At 47.3% G+C, this 18,505-nt stretch overlaps 1 long non-coding RNA gene across 1 annotated transcript; it reads right to left on the reverse strand.

Moving 5' to 3' along the window:
• Window positions 1-289: 289 nt before the first annotated feature.
• On the reverse strand, window positions 290-15,794 carry LOC130453838 (uncharacterized). The gene is made up of 3 exons (XR_008911432.1): window positions 15,464-15,794; window positions 3,411-3,490; window positions 290-741 (listed from the first exon to the last, which is right to left on the reverse strand). It is a non-coding gene; the product is annotated as an uncharacterized LOC130453838 (long non-coding RNA).
• Between the last annotated feature and the right edge of the window lie 2,711 nt (window positions 15,795-18,505).

The raw sequence follows: 18,505 nt of genomic DNA on the forward strand, positions 1-18,505 counted from the left end.
GAACTAAGGCATACAGGGTGAAGTGACTTGCCCAGGGTCACACAGGCAGTGAGTGACTGAGGCTGATCTGAATTCATGAAGATGCGTCTTCTTTTCCTATTAACCCCATAAAAACCCCTTCCAGAAATCATGGAGATCAGAGGTCAGAAGCGAGAAGGGCCTCAAAAGCTCAGCTGGTTCAACACTCTCATTTTCTTTTTCTTTTTTTTTCAGTTACCAAAATGAGGTTTATTTATTTATTTATTGTGTATATATATATATATTTTAGTTTTTAAAACATTATTTTATTTGGTCATTTTCATACATTGTTCATTGGAAACAGATCATTTTCTCCCCCCGCCACCCCTTCCCTAGCTGATGGGCGATTCGTCTGGGTATCACATGTGTCCTTGCTCTGAAACTATTTCCTTGTTGTTGGTATTTGCATTAGGGCGCTCATTTAGCCTCTCTCCTCAGTCATATCCCCTCCACCTCTGTAGTCAAGCAGTTGCTTTTCCCCAGTGTTTTTACTCCCTCAGTTTGTCCTCTGCTTGAGGATAGTGTTTTGGTTTTTTTTCTTGTAGATCGCTGCAGGTTGTTCAGGGACATTGTAAAGCCATTACTCGAGAAGTCCATTATGTTCTCTTGTACCACAATGTGTCAGTCTCTGTGTACAATGTTCTCCTGGTTCTGCTCCTCTCGCTCTGCATCACTTCTTGGAGGCTGTTCCAGTCTCCATGGAATTCCTCCACTTTATTATTCCTTTGAACACAATAGTATTCCATCACCAACATATACCACAATTTGTTCAGCCATTCTCCAATTGAAGGGCTTCCCCTCATTTTCCAATTTTTTGCCACCACAAAGAGCCCAGCTATAAATATTCTTGTACAAGTCTTTTCCCTTATTATCTCTTTGGGGTACAAACCCAGCAGTGGTAGGACTGGATCAAAGGGCAGACAGTCTTTTAAAGTCCTTTGGGCTAATTCCAAATTGCCCTCCAGAATGGTTGGATCAATTCACAACTCCACCAGCAATGCATTAATGTCCGATTTTGCCACATCCCCTCCAGCATTAATTACTTTCCTTTGCTGTCATGTTGAACAATCTGCTAGGTGTGAGGTGAAACCTCAGAGTTGTTTTGATTTGCATCTCTGTAATTATAAGAGATCTAGAACACTTTTTCATGTGCTTATTAATAGTCTTGATTTCTTTAACTGAAAATTGCCTATTCATGTCCCTTGCCCATTTTTCAATTGGAGAATCTCTTGATTTTTTGTACAACTGGTTTAGCTCTTTATAAATTTGAGTAATTAGACCTTTGTCAGAGGTTTTTGTTATGAAGATTGTTTCCCAATTTGTTGCTTTCCTTCTAATTTTAGTTACATTGGTTTTGTTTGTACAAAAACTTTTTAATTTGATGTAGTCAAAATTATTTATTTTGCATTTTGTGACTCTTTCTAAGTCTTGCTTGGTATTAAAATCTTTCCCTTCCCAAAGGTCTGACATGTATACTATTCTGTGTTCACCTAATTTACTTATAGTTTCCTTCTTTATATTCAAGTCATTTGCCCATTCTGAGTTTATCTTGATGTAGGGAACTCTCTCATTTTCCAATGGAGGAAACTGAGGTCCATCTCGGGGAAGTGACTTGCCCAGGGTCATACAAGTCGTAAACAACAGAGGCAGGTCCTATGGTTTGGGAACCAAGGTTCCTTCCACTATACCTAAGGAAAATAGAAATATAACTAAAGATTCCCCAAATATATGAAGACTTTATGACCTCTCTGAGCATATGGTTTCTAGGTTCATAGGAGTTAGATAGAGCTAGAAGGGATTTATAGATAAGAAAACATTTGCAGACTAGGAAAGTGAACTATTAGAGGTTGCTAGGTGGTACAGTGAGTGAACAGAGCACTGGGCCTGGAGTCAGAAAGACCCGAGTTCAAATCCAGCCTTAAGCACTAGCTGTGTGACCCTGGACCAGCCACTAAACTTCTGTTTGTCTAATGCATCAGAGAAGGAAATGGCAAACCACTCCTGTATCTTTTCCAAGAAATCCCCCTGGACAGTATAGTGAATGGGGTCATGAAGAGTAGGACTAACTGAACTACAACAATAAAATAAATTATCCTAAGTCACATGGGGAAAAGGATAGATAGCGTTTAGAGAGTACTTTCAGGTTTGTCAAGTGCTTTAGAAGAGAAGTGTGATTACAATCCCCATTTTATACATGAGGAAACTGAGGCTTCATGAGGTTTACTGATTTGCCCAGAATCCCACAGTTAGTCAACGTCCAAGGCTGAATTTGAACTCAAGTCTCTCTGACTAGCTATCTATTCATTGTATCACTTAGCTGTCAGAACTACCATCTTCTGACTCCAAATTCAGGGCTTTGGACACTTATCAACATTTGTCTTTAACATAATTTGTACTCTCTCAGGTTTGCCTTTATTGGCAATATTTTCCCCTCGAGCACTATCAAAAGTTAGAAAACAAAGCCCAAAACTTCTACGTTTGGGAAAAGTACTACCAAAAGCCCTTGGTTCCAATCATCCCTCTCCTATGGGTGTAACAATCTCAAAGCTCCCTTCTAACTCCTGTGTGGCATAGGCCCAAGGAGAAAAGGCTCTGGCTTCAATGTGGGCACATAGAGATCCACAGTGAGACACACTAAGTAATGGGAAAATATCCCAAAAGTCCACGAGGAGAACGATGAAGGAGGGTTCCAAGTTACAGCTGAAACTACCCCCCCTTGAAAGTGAGAGTCCTTCAGATCAAACAGCCACCATTTCCTTTCTTTAAGAAAGACTTGGCCATCCCAATTACTCCTCCCCCAAAGACCAGTTGAGAATCATCTCAACTGGAGGGAATTAATTTCCTTCGGAATTTCACTCTTCCCAGATTAGCAGAGCCCCCTGCAGAGAAGCAGTCCAGCCGTAAGTGCTGCGGATTTGCACCTGAAGGAAACATATTTTAATTTCTGTTCTCAAGCTGCGATAACATCTTCTCCAGCGACTATAAAAAGCATAAATGAGCAAGAGGATCTCCACAAGGAACTTGTTAACACCACACTCAACAGTGAGTCCATTAGCACCAGGGCCAAGAGAACGCAGGCAGCACCTGGGGACCAACCCCTGACATGCCCCATCACTATTAGCCAGGAGCACCATCCTGCAAGTAGCTGGGACTGATGGAGGGGCATTCAGGGTGGACCCAGTAGCTTCAGTCTCTCAAAGCTGCCCAGGAAGGAGGTGAAGTTAATGGGTTAGGAAAGTGTGTGTGTGTGGGGGGGGGGGGGTTTCCATCAAGGATTGCCCCGCCCCATTTTGGAGTGTAAGACCAAGACAATAGAGTTGAAGAGACTTGGGATAAAGGTAGCTATGGAGATGTTAATAAAGAATGAAACCCAAAGGTCAAGAAAAACTCACCCTGGCATGTTGGAGAGGTCAGAGTGGCAGACTCAAGGATCCATTATCAGTCTTTTCCTTTCAGTAGTCAGTTTTCTCAGCTATAAAATGGACATGAAACAACAGTTGATGAAGGCTGGATGAACCATATCCTGACAGTGGAAGGTAATCCTACTAAGCCATTAAGTCAATAGAATAAAAAGAATTTTGAAAGACTTCTCTGTAGTAATGCCATGCAAAGAGAGGCAGACCCAGGAGAACACTCACTTGTAAATACATAAGAAGAAAAAATTGGAAACAGAAATGGAAAGAAATGAAGGAAAGGCCAGAAGGATGGAAAGAAGGGCAGCAGAGAAGCTGGGATGGACATATTTTATGTAGAAATGCCGTCTCAGGTGAACCACACTAGAAACATGGGTTTCTTTGGCTAGGTAGCTAATTAGACTTAACTGCAGATTTTTTTGGTGGCCATAAAAAGAAACCACATCTCTTGGAGTCTCTTTAGATCACTCTGCCAATGGCAATGTCCATTCCAAACTGGAAGCTGTGTCCATTGTGGCCGTTGTTACACTTTTGACAATTCATGTGACCGAGATCATATCTTAGCACCTAGAATCAGTCGATGACCCAGAAAGGTGCATATTTTATTTGGCTTCTCATAACACCCATGAATCCCGAACTTTGGATCAAAAAACACAAGGACTACAATTTCCTCTGTTGGCTCCCTGACAAAGAATTGCTTTTATTAGAAGACCTGTATGTATATGTTTGCCATAAATGTGGTTTATGCTGTCATAGCGAGATTTTTATTGGTAGTATTTTTGCTGCACTTGCCTGAAAAATAATTATTTTCAAAGAAAAGAAGAATTACATATCCAGTAAACTAAATAAGGCTTACTGTTTATTGGGGATGTCTGACAGCCCCTCAGAAAGTGAAAAAATTTTTCAAAGCAGTGAATGGAAAATTTATGTGCAAGTTTATTTGTAAAATAGATTTCAGGGCATACTTCATCTTGGCATTCTTCTTGCCAATGAAAAAGATTCCATTTCTTTTCTGGAGAAGAACATTGTATCTGGTGGCTTTATGGGGACGTAGTTACACTGTTCCCAAAACCCACCTGGCTAGATAGATGCTCTCTAAAATGGTCTGGGGTATCAGGAGACAGAGCAGATAAGAGACTCCCCAGCAGAGTGCCGAATAGCCTAGCTAGCCCGCTGCTGGAATATTTTGATTTATCCCTTTGTAACTCAATTGCTACACTCTCCAGGGGGCAAAAATCATCCGTTAGAATGTATTTTTAGTATTTAAGTTTTCTAGCCCCAGATGCAGGACCCCCTGATCCAGGGCTGCGCCCCCCCCCCTCCGCCCCCCCATGCTCTGGGGCTGATGGTGGGATTGTAGAGAGAGCTTCTGGGCTGTAGATGGCGTCAGTAGCTTCTTCAGGCAGGAGAAAAAAAGCATCCTTTGTTGAATCCTCTCTTTATTACAGCTGGAGAGGCCACAATTCTGAATTCAGAAAGCCAGGCCTTGCCTAATCTGCTCAGAACATCCACTTTGGGCTTTCGACTTCCAGGAGAGAGAAGGAGGTGCTCACGCCAGAACAGTGGGCTGGGGGGCTCCATTCACTCTAGGGTTTTTCTTCTTAAACTTAACCTGTCTGCCAACTGGAGACACCTTTTCCAGCCCATCTCATTCCAGCCACAGAGTATTGATCTCCCTCTTCTGACCTTGTCACCACCTTCATTATCTACACCCATCACTCTGACACAGAGCACTGCTCCTCCAAGCATCCTTGACAGCTGTTAAAGTGGAAAGAGTTCTTGGATTTTGGGCCAGGGCTTGTTTTTGAGCCAGGAGACTTGGGTTCAAATCTCTGCTCTTTACTCAGTGATGGGCAACCTTTTGAGCTTGGTGTGTCAAAATTCACCAAAAAACCAAGCATAACTGGGGTGGTGTGTCACTAGGAGAAAAAAAACCCATAATTTTGTGATATGTATAGCTTAAATAACAAAAATGTATAATTATAATATATAACTGTATTTAATAAACCAAAAACTAATTATTTAACTTACCTGCTTAGTGACTTCTTTGTTCATCTGTCAGTCGGTTTCTTTTGTTGGTCTTGATATTATTTAACTTGTGTGGGGTGCCGTGAACTAAGGTAAGTGAGAGGGAGGGGGAAATTCTTTAACTTACCTGCCTATTAGTGACTTTTTTGTTGCTGAATTTCATTGGTTAAATCTTCAATTGAAGATTGGTATTTTGTACATTTCAAGCCCAAGCAAGCTCCACTAACTTCATTGGTCAATCTGTTTCTTTTGTTGGTTTTGATATTATTTAACGCTGAGAATAAGGTCTCACAAAAGTACATAGAGGGAAAAATTGTGAGTAAAGCCATTGCTATATTTTTCAGGGTGCTAAAAGTGTCTGGTAATTGGTTCCAGGCACTCCTCCATTGCATGTGGGCCAATCTTCTGCTGACCTGGCCCCACCCCACCTCTCCTCAGCCAGCAGGCCTGGCTGACACCAGCCTGCCTGCCTGCCCATGTGCGCTCCTTCTGTGCCTCCTTGGGAGCCCCACAAGCTCCAGCCACCCCTGCCGCTGCCCCCCCACCATCGGGCCAGGGTATGGCCACAGCCATGGCTGAGGGTGCGTAGCTCCCAGGCCTGAGGCTCACTGAGCCTGCATGTGGTCACATGTCATTGGAAATGGCTATGTGTGTCCTTGCTGACACACGTGTCATAGGTTTGCCATCTTGAATCTAAGTGATGTAGGGCATATCATGTTCCCTGGCTGAATAGCAAGTTCCTCCTCTGTAAAACAGGACCCAGGGCTGGACTCAATGGCCCTGAAGATCCCTTCAGCTGTCCAGCCTATGGTCACGTAGGGGTCAGTCTTATCTCTTCCTTCTGACTCTAAACCACGGGAGGGTTGGCAGGGAAGTGGGTGGGGGTGATGGCAGTGTCCGCCATGGAAGCCTAGAGGGCACCTTTCTCCTAGGCAGCAGCCGAGCCCTGAAGGCCGAGGGCAGGAGGCAGTGAGCCAGAGGCAGAAAATCTTTACCCTGCTGATGTGGTCTTCGTGCCTCTTCCCCCTCCCCAGCAGTCACCACGAGCTCCCCTGTGGCACAGACTGTGTGCTGGCCACATCGGGTGTGTCCCCAGGGCTCTGCACCCCGGACTAACGAGAGGCACTGGCACTGGCACAGCAGCTGGTGCCAGGGGGGCTAGAACACTGGCTCTGGAGTCAGGAAGACCAGAGTTCGAAAACAGCCTCAGAGCCTTGCTGGCCGTCCCTTCGCCTGTTTGCCTCAGATCCCCCAGCTGTCCTTGGGAGGATCAAGGGAGATAATCTTTATGCAAAGCACAGCCTAGCCCAGAGTGGGTGCTATGTCGGTGCTTATTCCATTGCATCCCGCCCCATCATTCCTATGTTATCATGGCTAACCTCGACCCAGCCTAGAGAAAGTAAGACTATGGTTGGTATTGCTGTCCCCAACCCGCAGATGACGAAACGGAGGCCTGGGGAGCCAAGGAGACGATCCCTTGGTCACAGGTAGGACCCCCAGCTCTCTCCCAACCCCAAGATGGGGATTGCTGTGAGTCTCCAGTGAGACAGGCTGCGGGAAGGAAGTGAACACAGCAAACCGTAGAGCCCCAGCCAGGCGTCACCTATTCTTGTTGTTGGGAAAATGGATGCGGGAAAAGGGAAGGGGGGAAGCTGGCCTCCGCCACGGCACCCAGGAAGCCACCTGCCCCATTCCGAGGCCATGGCCTTCGCCGGGCGGATGCTGAGAAGAGGAGGAGCCTGGCCAGAACGCCAAACTGAGCCCAACCTCGAGGCTTCCACTGGAGAACGGACCCTCTGGGAGGGCCCAGAAGTTCTGTCTGCAGCCCTGTTTCCCCTGCCCAGCCTCGGGCCTGGATTATAGCAGGCGCCTAAGGAAGGCGAGCTCGGCACTCTTGCTCCCCGCGTTGGGGGACCCGAGGAGGAGCGTTTGGCTGCATCGCCTTGATTTTACGAGCCGCCCGCTAAACGGAGGAGCGCGGAAGGCTTTGCAGAGTTCCAGGAACAAGCGTTTGCAAGTAGAAGGGAAGGAGGGCTCATGTCCCACCCCGGAGCCAAGCTGGAAGATCCCTCGAGCTTCTCGGGAGTCCTCTCTGCGCCCGCCGGTTCCTGTTCTCCTGGAGCGCTTCCAGGCCTGCATGTGCTGATGCTTTGGGCCCCTGGCTGTGATATCCCCCACCTGCCCTCCATGGAGCTCCCCCCTTCCAGGGCTGTCTCTTTGTCTGGCCTGCCCGGCCTGCACGCCTGGAGACAGCCAATCAGACCAGTCGTCGGCCTCCGCTCGCAGCTCCCAGGGAAGGCTTTAAGACCAGAAAACAGCCCTGAACTGAGGAGGTCAGTGGGTTGGGGCTCAGGAAGGGAAGGAAGGCAGCGCCCTGGCCAAGCCGGTCCCAGGCAGACGCGGACGATGACAGCTGCCGCAGGATCCCCTCCTTGGCCAACGGAGCCTCCGTTGCGTCCTCAACCTCCATCCTGGCCACCTCCCCTCGGGACAGCCCCAAGTCCGAGCCTAGTCCCTCCCCTGAAACGGGCTTCAGGCCTGCGGCTTGTCCCGAAGGGAGCCTTCCCGGGAGATCTGCCTGAGTAGCACCAGGGCTGCTCTTGGGTTGTCGGTCCCCCTGACTTGGCTTGGCTTGGCCTGTTGGTAGGATGAAGAATTAAACAAAAGGAGTGCCTGACCTGCCACCAAAGGAACACCCGTCCGAGCCCCCGGACCTGCACCCAGCCTGGATCGTCCCGGCAAGGCAAGCTGACACTGGCCTTCTTTGTGCCTGGAAAGATGGGGACGGGGAGGGCCTGGGAAGATTCTGAACCAATAAGAAGCAGTGCAGGAAAGCTGCTCGGGCTTTTCTCCTCTAACAAGTTAATCTGGCTCATTGGTGGGTGTATTACTGAAGACCTATATATGGGGGCATCAAGGTGGTCCAGTGGATAGAGAGTCAGGCCTGGAGCGGGGGGACTTGAGTTCCAATCTGGCCTTAGACACTTCCTGGCTGTGTGACCCTGGGCAAGCCATTTAACCCCCACTGCTTAGCCCTTACTGCTCTTCTGCCTTAGAACCAATACATAGTATTGATTCTGAGATGAAAGGTGAGATAAGGAGGAGAAGAAGAGGAAGAAGAGGAAAGAAGAGAAAGAGGAGGAGGGGGAGGGGAGAAGATGTGTACAGACGATGGGCACCCTCTCCATCCTGGGGCACAGCTGTGGTGACCCCACCTTGCAGCTGTGCTGGGGAGGAAAGAAAAGGCTTCTCCGTTTTCTCTGGCGCCTTGGATGGTGCCAGTTACCCTCTTCTCCTTGATCCTCTCATCTCTCTCGGTTTTCCTGACACCGTTGTCTCTTGGGTCTCCTCCTACCAGGCTTTCTGACTCTCTTTGGCTGGCTTCATCCAGGTCATGCCTGCTAACCAGGACTTTCCACGGGGTTCTGCCCCGAGCCCTTTTGTCCTTTCCTTCTACTGTCCAACGTGGCCATTTTCATCAGCGCCCACATCATCACCTCTCTGCGGATGATTCCCAGCCCTAACCTCTCACCCAACTCCTACCTTCCATCTCCAGTGTCCTATTAGACCTTTTGGACTGATGTCCTTTAGACACCTTAAACTCAACATGTCCCAAAGCCTTCACTGTTACTGTGCAGATTATCACCATCCTGCCAGCACCCAGGCTCAAAGCGCTGGCATCGTCCTTAACTCCTCACTTTCTTGGGCCTCCCCATATTCAATCCACTTGACTCTGCCTCTGGAACGTCTCTCATGAACCTTGACATTGCCAGCGTCCTCGCTGAGGCCATCACTGGCTCCTTCCTAGGTGACTGCAGTAGCCTTCTGGCAGGTCTCCCCACTCTAGCCCATCTTCCTCTCTGCCATCCGGTGATATTGGCTTCCTCGTTCCTCAGAGCACACGTCTCCCCTCTCCCAAGGCTGCCTCCCACCTCTGAGCGTTTCCAGGGCCTGTTCCCCATGCCTGGCACGCTCGGTCTTCCTCTCTGCCTGCTGCTCTCCCTGGCTTCCTCCAAGGCCCATCCAGCATCCCATTTTCCCCCAGGAAGCCTTTCCTGACGCCCTCCATGCCAGGGCCTTCTCTCTGGTGATCATCTCCCATTTAGCCAATATAAGCTTGTTTATATGCAGTTGATAGTCTGTGGGGACCCCCTTTTAGCCTTCTGTGTATTCTCAGCGCTTAGCACAGTGCCTGGCACACAGGAGGTCCTTAAGAAATGCCTGTGGCCTGACTGACCGCCAAGCCTGGGCTCTGTCATGATCAGAAACCCCACTAGCCCACTCCGTCACAAAAAGCGCGCAGAACACCAGTCACTACAACGGCAACAGAAACAATGAGAAACAAGCCCTGGGGTTTATGCAATGTTTCAAGGTGTTCAACACATCTTAAATACACAGTTTTGTCCTCTGACTTTGGGGGTGGGGAGCAGGAAATCAGGTTGGCATGTGGGTAGGCAGGGCTCATTTCCATAAATGGTTCCACTTGATTGCCAGCTGGTGGGGTGATGGCGGCCTTGGATTCCCTAAAGCCATGCCAGCTCTGGGGGGCTCTGCCAATCTGGCACAGCTTGGAATGCCCAGCTAGCTGAGCAAAGGATGGCCTTTCTGTGGTCTGACCCAACAAGAGCCTAACTAAGCTCGCCCGGGTTCATCCCCCGGCCAATGGAAAGCCAACAGGTACGCCATTGGTAGACATAAGCCAGGAAGATGGTGAGATGTGAGTCCGCAGAGGGAGTATTCAACAGTCCTTGAAGGAGGGAAGGAAGATGGTAGCTGGTAGCTCCAATTCCTTCCCACTGCTTCCTTCTCTTGAGGGTAGTGGCACGCTTGCCTATGCCACAGCGCCTCTCATTGGCCATAGATGAATCTATCAAGTCTAATTTCATTTTCTCTTGGTTTACCTCACTAAGCCCCATGCTTCAAGCGGCCATCGAGAGCGACCCTGACTTCGATTCAGAGGATGGATTCAAACCTACTACTCGTGTGAGTTGGAAACTCTTCCGACCTCTGGTCCTCAGTTTCCTCCGATGTAAAATGAGGAGATTGGCCTCCAATGCCGCTGAAGACTCCCCCCATCCTGGCTTGATGAGCCCATGCCTTGAGCTGTCTTAGCAAGACCTGAGCTCTTCTTGGGCGTAACTCCTGTGGCGCCGCCCAATGCGATTCCTTGCTGTTGTCATGGGGGCATTAGGGGACGCCATTCCGACGTGTCTGGTCCCAAACCCGTCGGGGAGCAGAACGCCGAGCCTGAGCCCTCGCTGGATCCCGCCGTTGCCCCTTTATCCCAGCCTTGAACATTTCCTTTATTCGCTCAAGTTGCTCTTTATCTGACACTGCTCGGCGCTCACGAGTTGTTAGCATGTGCGTGTGTCTGTTTTGTAATTCAGACAGCTTCCATGTCGTACTTGCCGGCTATCAATTTATTTTGATTGATAAAAAGGGGTTAATAAAAAAACACCTTAGAAATCCAAGCCGGCTGACGAGCCATATATCTTTCACGATGCCTTCTTTAGGCTGCGCGCTTTTTACTTCTCCTCGATAAGTCTTCCGATTCTCTATGGCTGGTGTGTCATTTATAATCCTGCTTATTTCCCACCCCCACACTCAGCCAGCATCAGTCATATTTCCACCTGGTATTTTCCCCTTACTAGGTGGGGAGAGCCGAGAGGCACAAGATTCAGACTATAATTTATATGAAAATACATGCAAAAACGGATTAAAATAACCCGCCCAACCTGGCTTTCGACTCCGGGAAAGAAGAACCGCTTAAATGAAATCTGAAACCTCCTGCTAAAATGCCATCTTTTGCTCAGCTGGACTGTGGCATTGGGGTCGCCTGGGCACTAGTGACGGCCAAGAGAGGTTGGCAGTGAGCACGAGGAATGTTTGACTGGGGAACGTAAACAGGAGCTGAGAGTTCACCGCCAACGTGCGGTGGCTCTTCGGTGGCGGTTTCTGGGCAAATAATTCCTAGGAAGTCTAGGGAAAGAGAGCAAACCTCACAGCCCACCCGTTCTAGGCACTAAAGAGTTGAAGTTAAACTCATGCAAGGGGGCTGCTTTATCTGTGCAGCCACCAGGCGTCCCCAAACATTCCTCAGTTCAATAGCTCTTTGCTGCTTACAACAGTAGGAAATAAAGTAACCCAGGAAGCTGGCTTGAAATGACAAAGCCAAGAAGCTTCTTGCTTTGAAATGTTCCAATGGCATCTCCCAGCTGAGAATGTCTTCTGTAGCCCAAGTGAGCACCATAGCTTAGAGAATCCTGCACCAATGTATGTCCTTAAAAAACACATGATGGGACCGCTATCTAGTTCAGTGGATAGAGAGCCAGGCCTGGAGACGTGAGGTCCTGGATTCAAAACTGACCTCAGATTGATCCTAGTTGTGTGACCCTGAACAAGTCACTTAACCCCCATTGCCTAGCCCCATGGTAGTGAATCTATGGTACGTGTGCCAGAGGGGTCACTCAGTAGGCATCTGTGCCATAGCCCCAGCACAGAGTTTGCCAGAGTTCATTACTAGAAAGCCAGAGCAAAGCATGGGGCGAGTTGCTCCCCTCTCCCTCTCCACATGGGCTTAAGGACCTTTCTCATAACACCCACCCCACTAAGAGGTTCACCATCACCAGCCTAGCCCTTACCTCTCCTGCCTTAAAAAAACCACCTGATCTGAAATGAACTGTGCCCACTAATGTGAGCTTTGGATCCTCTTCAGATAAATCACGCACTCTGTTCATGGTTCTCCGAGGTCAGAATCGGGAGCAATTCCAGAATGGTTGTCCTAACAAGGAGAGCTATCTCAGCGTGGCACAGCCTGTCTTGGGCGGTGGTGGTTTCCCCTTCTCTGGAGTTCTTCAGGAAGACGCTGAATGGCTGGTTTGTTGGAGATGGAATAGTGGGGAGTCACAGAGATTCCTCTTCCAACTCGCAGATTCTGTGGCCTTAGGATCCTTGGGTCCTGCAGCTAATAATAATCTCCTAAAATTTGTTGCTGAGGAAGGTCTCTGGCCTCTACGTGGAGGAGAGGAGAGACGCTTGAGGTAGGGAGATCTGACAGGAGATTCTCTAATAGTCCAAGCAAGAGAAGGAATGGGCCTGAGCACAATGACTGTGCGAGCAATGAGAAGGGGACCCACATGAGGTAGAAGTGACAAGGTTGGGTCACTGACTGGTGAGTAAGAGTGAGGAGCTGAGGATGGCACAAAGACGGCCAAATTGAGTGATGGGAAGAAGGATGCGTGACTTCAATAATACTGAAAAATGTGGAAGAGCAGTGGGGTTTTCTCAATGATTTTTAGATTCTGAATGCCAAATTGAGCGCCTCTAGGCTCTCCCCCATCCATTAAGAATACTCACTCTACATGTGAAGTCGCATAAAACATTTCCATAGTAGTGATGGTGAAAAAAAAGTAAGGAAAATAAAGTAAACAAGTATGCTTCAATTTGCACTCAGTGCATCAGTTCCTGGAAGAGACAGCATTCTTCATCATAAGTCCTTAAGAATACTCTTGGATCATTGTATTATATTATTGATCAGAGTAATTAAGTCATTCCCAGTTGCTCATCCCATAATATTGCTGTTATTGGGTACAATGTTCTCCTGGATCTGCTCATTTCACTTTGCATCAGTTCATGTAAGTCTTTTTCTGGTTTTTCGGAATCCATCTCCCTCATCATTTCTTTAGCACATATTCCACCACATGTTCAGCCATTCCCCAATTGATGGACATCCTCTCAATGTCCAATTCTTGGCCACCACAAAAAGGGTTACTAGAGATATTTTTGCATGCATAGGTCCTTTCCTTTTGCCTTTGATCTCTTAGGGTTGCAGACCTCCTAGTGGTGTTGCTGCATTAGGCTATGCACAGTTTTATGACCCTTTTGGTGTAGTTTCAAATTGTTCTCCAGAAGGGTTAGGTCAGTTCACAACTCCAACAGTGCATTAGTGGTCTGGTTTTTCCCTATCCCTTTCAGCATTTTTCCTTTTCCTTTTCTGTCATTTTATCCACTTGTAAGAGGATACCTCAGTTATTTTAATTTGTATTTCACTAATTATTAGTGATGTAGAGCATTTTTCTTCATATGACTATAATTTATAAAATATATTTATATATATATATATATATATATATATATATATAATATAAATTTGCTTTCTTTTTCTGAAAACTGCCTGTTCATATCTTTTGCTTATTTATCATTTGGGGAATGGCTTTTTTTTTTGTTTTACAAATATAGCTCAGTTCCCTATGAAATTTGAGAAAGGAGCCCTTTACCAGAGAAATTTTCCCTGTAACTTTCCTGTTTTCCTTCTGATTTTGGCTCCATTGGTTTTGTTTTTACAAAAACTTGTTAATGTTGTATAATCAAAATTGTCCATTTTGCTTTCTGTGATTCTTCCTATTTCTTGTTTTGTCACAAACTCTTCCTTTATCCATAGATCCAACAGGTAATTTTTCCCATACTCTTCTTTGCTTATGACATTGCTACTGATGTATAAATTGTGTACCCATTCTGACCTTATTTTGTCAGATGGTGAGAGACGTTAGCCTATACCTAGTTTCTCCCATCCTGCTTTCCAGTTTTCCCAGGGGTTTTTGTCAAATGGCGAGTTCTTTCCCCTCAAGTTTGGATCTTTGGAATTATCAACACTAGAAACGGTAGCTCTGCATATTCCATTTGAATATGGTCTAGGAAGATTCCAAAGATCACATGGTGAGATACAGTACTGACCGCTGAGTCCTTTCTCAAGCGGAATTCCCAGACATTCAGACACTACTGCGAAAAGCACAACTCCAAAAGGCTGGCCATGTTCAGTGCCCAAAATATATTTGCCTAAAAGACACCGAAGGAGGAAAGCAGCCCTGAAAAGGGCCCCGCAATCCCATACAGCAGAGGCACTAGTCTTTGCTGAATACCTTGCGCACCCTAAGGAGACACTGAACTAAGCCCATGTGTGTGACTGGAACTCAAAAGTGGAACATTTCCTGCCCTCAGAGAGCTTATATTCTAGTCAGAGGACACAAAAGTGCAGAGAGAAGTTTCTAGAAAGCAGATAAAAATAGATTCAGTGTTCAACATTCAGCTTAAATGCTAGCTTCTCTGTTGTCAACATGGAATCTAGACACCCCAAACTTGTAGCCTAGTAAGATCTGATGAGCCCTAAGTTTTAGGACTAGCTTATAAGTTGGAGACCCCTAAGCTTGTCCTTGTTCCCTGAGTATCCACCCTGAGGGGATCCCAGGCTAGCAGTTTCAGACTGAATGACCCTAAGGTAAAAACAATCCACTTGAGGTAGAGGCTAAGCCCAAGCCAAGTGACTCTTCTTGTCTCCAGAAGCCTCTCCCAGCATATCACACTCTCCTTCCCAGGATCAAATGTGGGACCTTCAGCCAATGAGACTGAAGCACTACCTGCTGCACTAGAGTCACTGGGCTTGGGCTTAGCCTCTGTCATTTACCTTAGGATCCATTATTCAGTCTGAAACTGCTAGCCTGGGATCCCCTCAGGGTGGATACTCAGGGAACAAATGCAAGCTTTGGGGTCTCCAACTTACAAGCTAGTCCTGAAACTTGGGGTTCATCAGATCTTACTACAAGTTTAGGGTTTCTAGATTCCATGCTGACACGGTAAAGCCTTCATTGATGTCCCAGAACCTCCTCTCCGGCTCCAGAGAAGACACCTCTGACCTCAGACTTGGGGCCACCAATCCCCCACCTTACACCAAAGGGCAGATAAGCCCAACAGGTCACATAGAGTGAGGTCCTTTCTCACCCCATCCCTCCACACCTGGGGGAATAGGACCTGGAACCTGCCTCTGCGGGTGCTACAAATTCCATCTCTCCTACTACAGAAGACCCAGAAAGGAAGGCTCATCCCCAGAAGCCCTGGCCCCATGGAATGGTTTTATCAGTGGAAATGACCATGCCAGACCACTGGGGCATTCCACCTGCCCCTTGGCCAAAGCTTCCCGAATGGGTTATTCCTGTGCCATCTGCTCTCACCTGGCCCATCAGAACGTGAGCTCCCAGAACAGGAACTGTCTTGGTTTCCTACTTGCTTGCCCAGTGCTTGGCACGCACTGATGGCTTCAGAAATGCTGTTGCAGTCCTTCAGTCAGATGGACTTTGCTCTATCTGTTTGAGGAAGGCAAGCTTGACTCTTGCCTGTGTGTCCTGGCCCCTCACACAGGCTTAGCCCAGAGGAGAAGATCGAGAAGTCTCTACGGGACTGACCTTGTTGGAGGAATAACAATCATAATACAGTCGGGTCTAAAGCCCGTTGGCCTTAAGTCTAAGGACCCCCAAGCTGAAGAGGACATTGGAAAGCAGCTCTTTTTCCAGATGGTGGAGAGAACTAGAGGCAGAGTCAGAGCTAAATGTCACAGCTATCAAGTAGCGGGGAGGGATTTGAACCCAGAATGTTTCCACTGTATCCCATTGATTCCATATTAAAACTAGTGACACAGCAAAGTAGTTGTATGAGATATACCTTTTTGCCATGTGATATGGAGCAGAAAAGCACCCAGGACCCTGGAAACGTTGCTGTTGTTCAGTTATTTTGCAGTGGCGGCCAACTCTTCATGACATCGCTGGGACCTTCATGGCAGAGATACTGGAGTATTTGCTATACATACATTCCTTTTCCAGCTCATTTTGCAGATGAGGTAACTGAGGCAAACAGGGTTAAGTGATGCGGCTAGGGTCACACGGCTAGTAGAAATGGACCTTGAGGCACCTTGAGGCACCTCAGTAAGAGAGAATGCCTTCCCAGGGACTGACCATAGGCCTGAGAGTGCAAATAATCTGCTTGTTTGCCCAGAGCCCTGGAACAGATGGGATGCCGATCAAATCCTCTTCAAACCAAAGCTTCCAGGAGCTCACTCCAAGAGATCAACTTAGAGGTCGGGGTTGATATTTTCTTCAAAAGAGAGGATGGCCCGGTCGGGTGAGAGAAGGAATTGGGGCTTAGCACAAGGTCTGGCATATAGTCGGCACTTAATAAATGCTGGTTGCCTGATGACCAAGTGCAGAGAGGAAGAGAACCTGCCACACCACTGGGTCTTCTGAGGTCACCTCCTTAGCAGCCCGTCCCTCTCCTCTCACCTTCTCTTTGGCATGTTGCCCCAACTTTCCTCATTCAAAAATGATGCAGAGGAACAGCGATTCAATCAAATTCGACAAGCACTGACTGCACAGAAGGCAGGAGATAAACCCTGCCCTCCAGAAGCTTCCCTTCTCTTAGCAAGCACTCGATATTTATCCTGTGTGAGGCATGGTGCTCAGTGCAGGAGACAGACACCAAAAGGGGCAAGAGACAGGGAGAGTCAGCATAAACATGGATGACTAGATACCCGGTAATGTGAGAATGGGAAGATCAGGAGGACCAAGGAAGGCTTTCTGGAGGAGGCAGCCGCCGTGCTGAGTCTTGAAGGAAAACACCCACAAAGGGGACAGAACCTTAAATCCAGTGAAAGGAATGCAGAACAAAGCTCCCTGTCTCTGCCTTCTCCCTTTTGTATGTCAGCGGGATGTAGTTGTGCACCTGACAAAACAGGTGAAGAAAGAATTGATGAGTTCTAGGTATGTTGTCGGGAAAGTCTCAGAAAAGCAATGCTCTGCCCTTTAGAGAAAAAGTCCCAGAAACAGATGACAACTTCTGAACCGAGTAATAGCAGCTTGGTGGCCATCTAGATGGAGTAGTGGATAGAGGATGCAGCCTGGAGTCAGGAAGACACCTCCCTGAGTTCAAATCTGGCCTCAGACATTTCCTAGCTATGCAACCCTGAGCAAGTCACTTAGCCTTGTTTGGCTCAGTTTCCTCATACGTAAAATGAGTTGGAGAAGGAAATGGCAAACCATTCCAGTGTCTTTGCCAAGAAAATCCCAAATGGGGTCAGGAAGAGTTGAACACCACTGAACAAGAACAACAATCAGTAAATGCCTGCTTTAGAGGCAGAGGGGGAAAGTAGCTACTACTGGGGAGAAAAATAACAAGAACACACAGGCATGATAGGTCTTCCAGTCTGGAAGTAACCCTGGGAAGCTTGAGGCATCTGGGGAATGTTTTCATTCAGACCACTGGCATGGTAATCAGTGGGAGATTGTTTTTCTTGGTTCTGGGGACCTAAAGAGTTGGAGTCAAGTAGGTGTGGCAGAAAGAACTTTAGTAAGCAGAGATGACTGAGGCAAGGTGAAGCTCAGATGGGGAGTGATGCCCAGAAAGAGGACATGTTCCACAGAGACCATCTATCATTGCTCAGTGTAAACCTTAAAATTTCTTAGACTTATAAATGTTGGAAATTTCACCATTGGGAAATTTCATACTTGAAAAATTTTCTACTGATAGTCTATTGGAATGTGAACCCCTCCTTGGCATGGGAGGGTCCTTCTCCTCCCTACTTAAGATTACTTTAGGACAGAAACCTTTTGCTGAACAATGGAAAGGGCTTTGACCTATGCTTAAGCATAGAACAGGAAGTTCTTTGAGTCATGATTGATTTTAGAATTGATACAATAGAGATACTTGGAATGACAGAACCAGGTCTTGGAACTTACAATCTCCACCCTACTCAGGGTAACAGGATTTAGGAAGGGCTGCAGCAAAGGATCAAGATTTAATTATTTGAGAATATGACCTTCAACAGACATGTGCAAATCTACAGACCTCTGGGCAGTCCTGGGTTAAGCTAGAGCCACCATTGGCACAGGTAAGACATGGACAGTGATTGGTAGATGTGAGAACTGAGGGGAGGGAACTTGGATGGTTTCCTGAAAGATAGCAGGGTCTGAGGACTGAGGAGGAGGTTTTGCTCTGAGCGAGGTGGCTCTGGAGGAGGTTCGAGAGGTTTTGATCTGAGAGGTAGTGCTCTGAGAAGCTTGCTCTGAAGGAGGTTGGAGGTGGAGGCCCCTGAGACTGTTTCTCCATTTTGGTCACGTGAGTGATAGGGACTGATCTCTTTTCTTTGCCTCACCTATCTAAGGGCTTGGACCTTTTGGCCCAGCCTAAACAGAGGGGGTAATTAAGCCCTATTCCCTTCTCTCTCT

This window comes from Monodelphis domestica, chromosome 1 (assembly GCF_027887165.1).
Source record: "Monodelphis domestica isolate mMonDom1 chromosome 1, mMonDom1.pri, whole genome shotgun sequence".
In the NCBI taxonomy this organism is placed as follows: Eukaryota; Metazoa; Chordata; class Mammalia; order Didelphimorphia; family Didelphidae; genus Monodelphis; species Monodelphis domestica.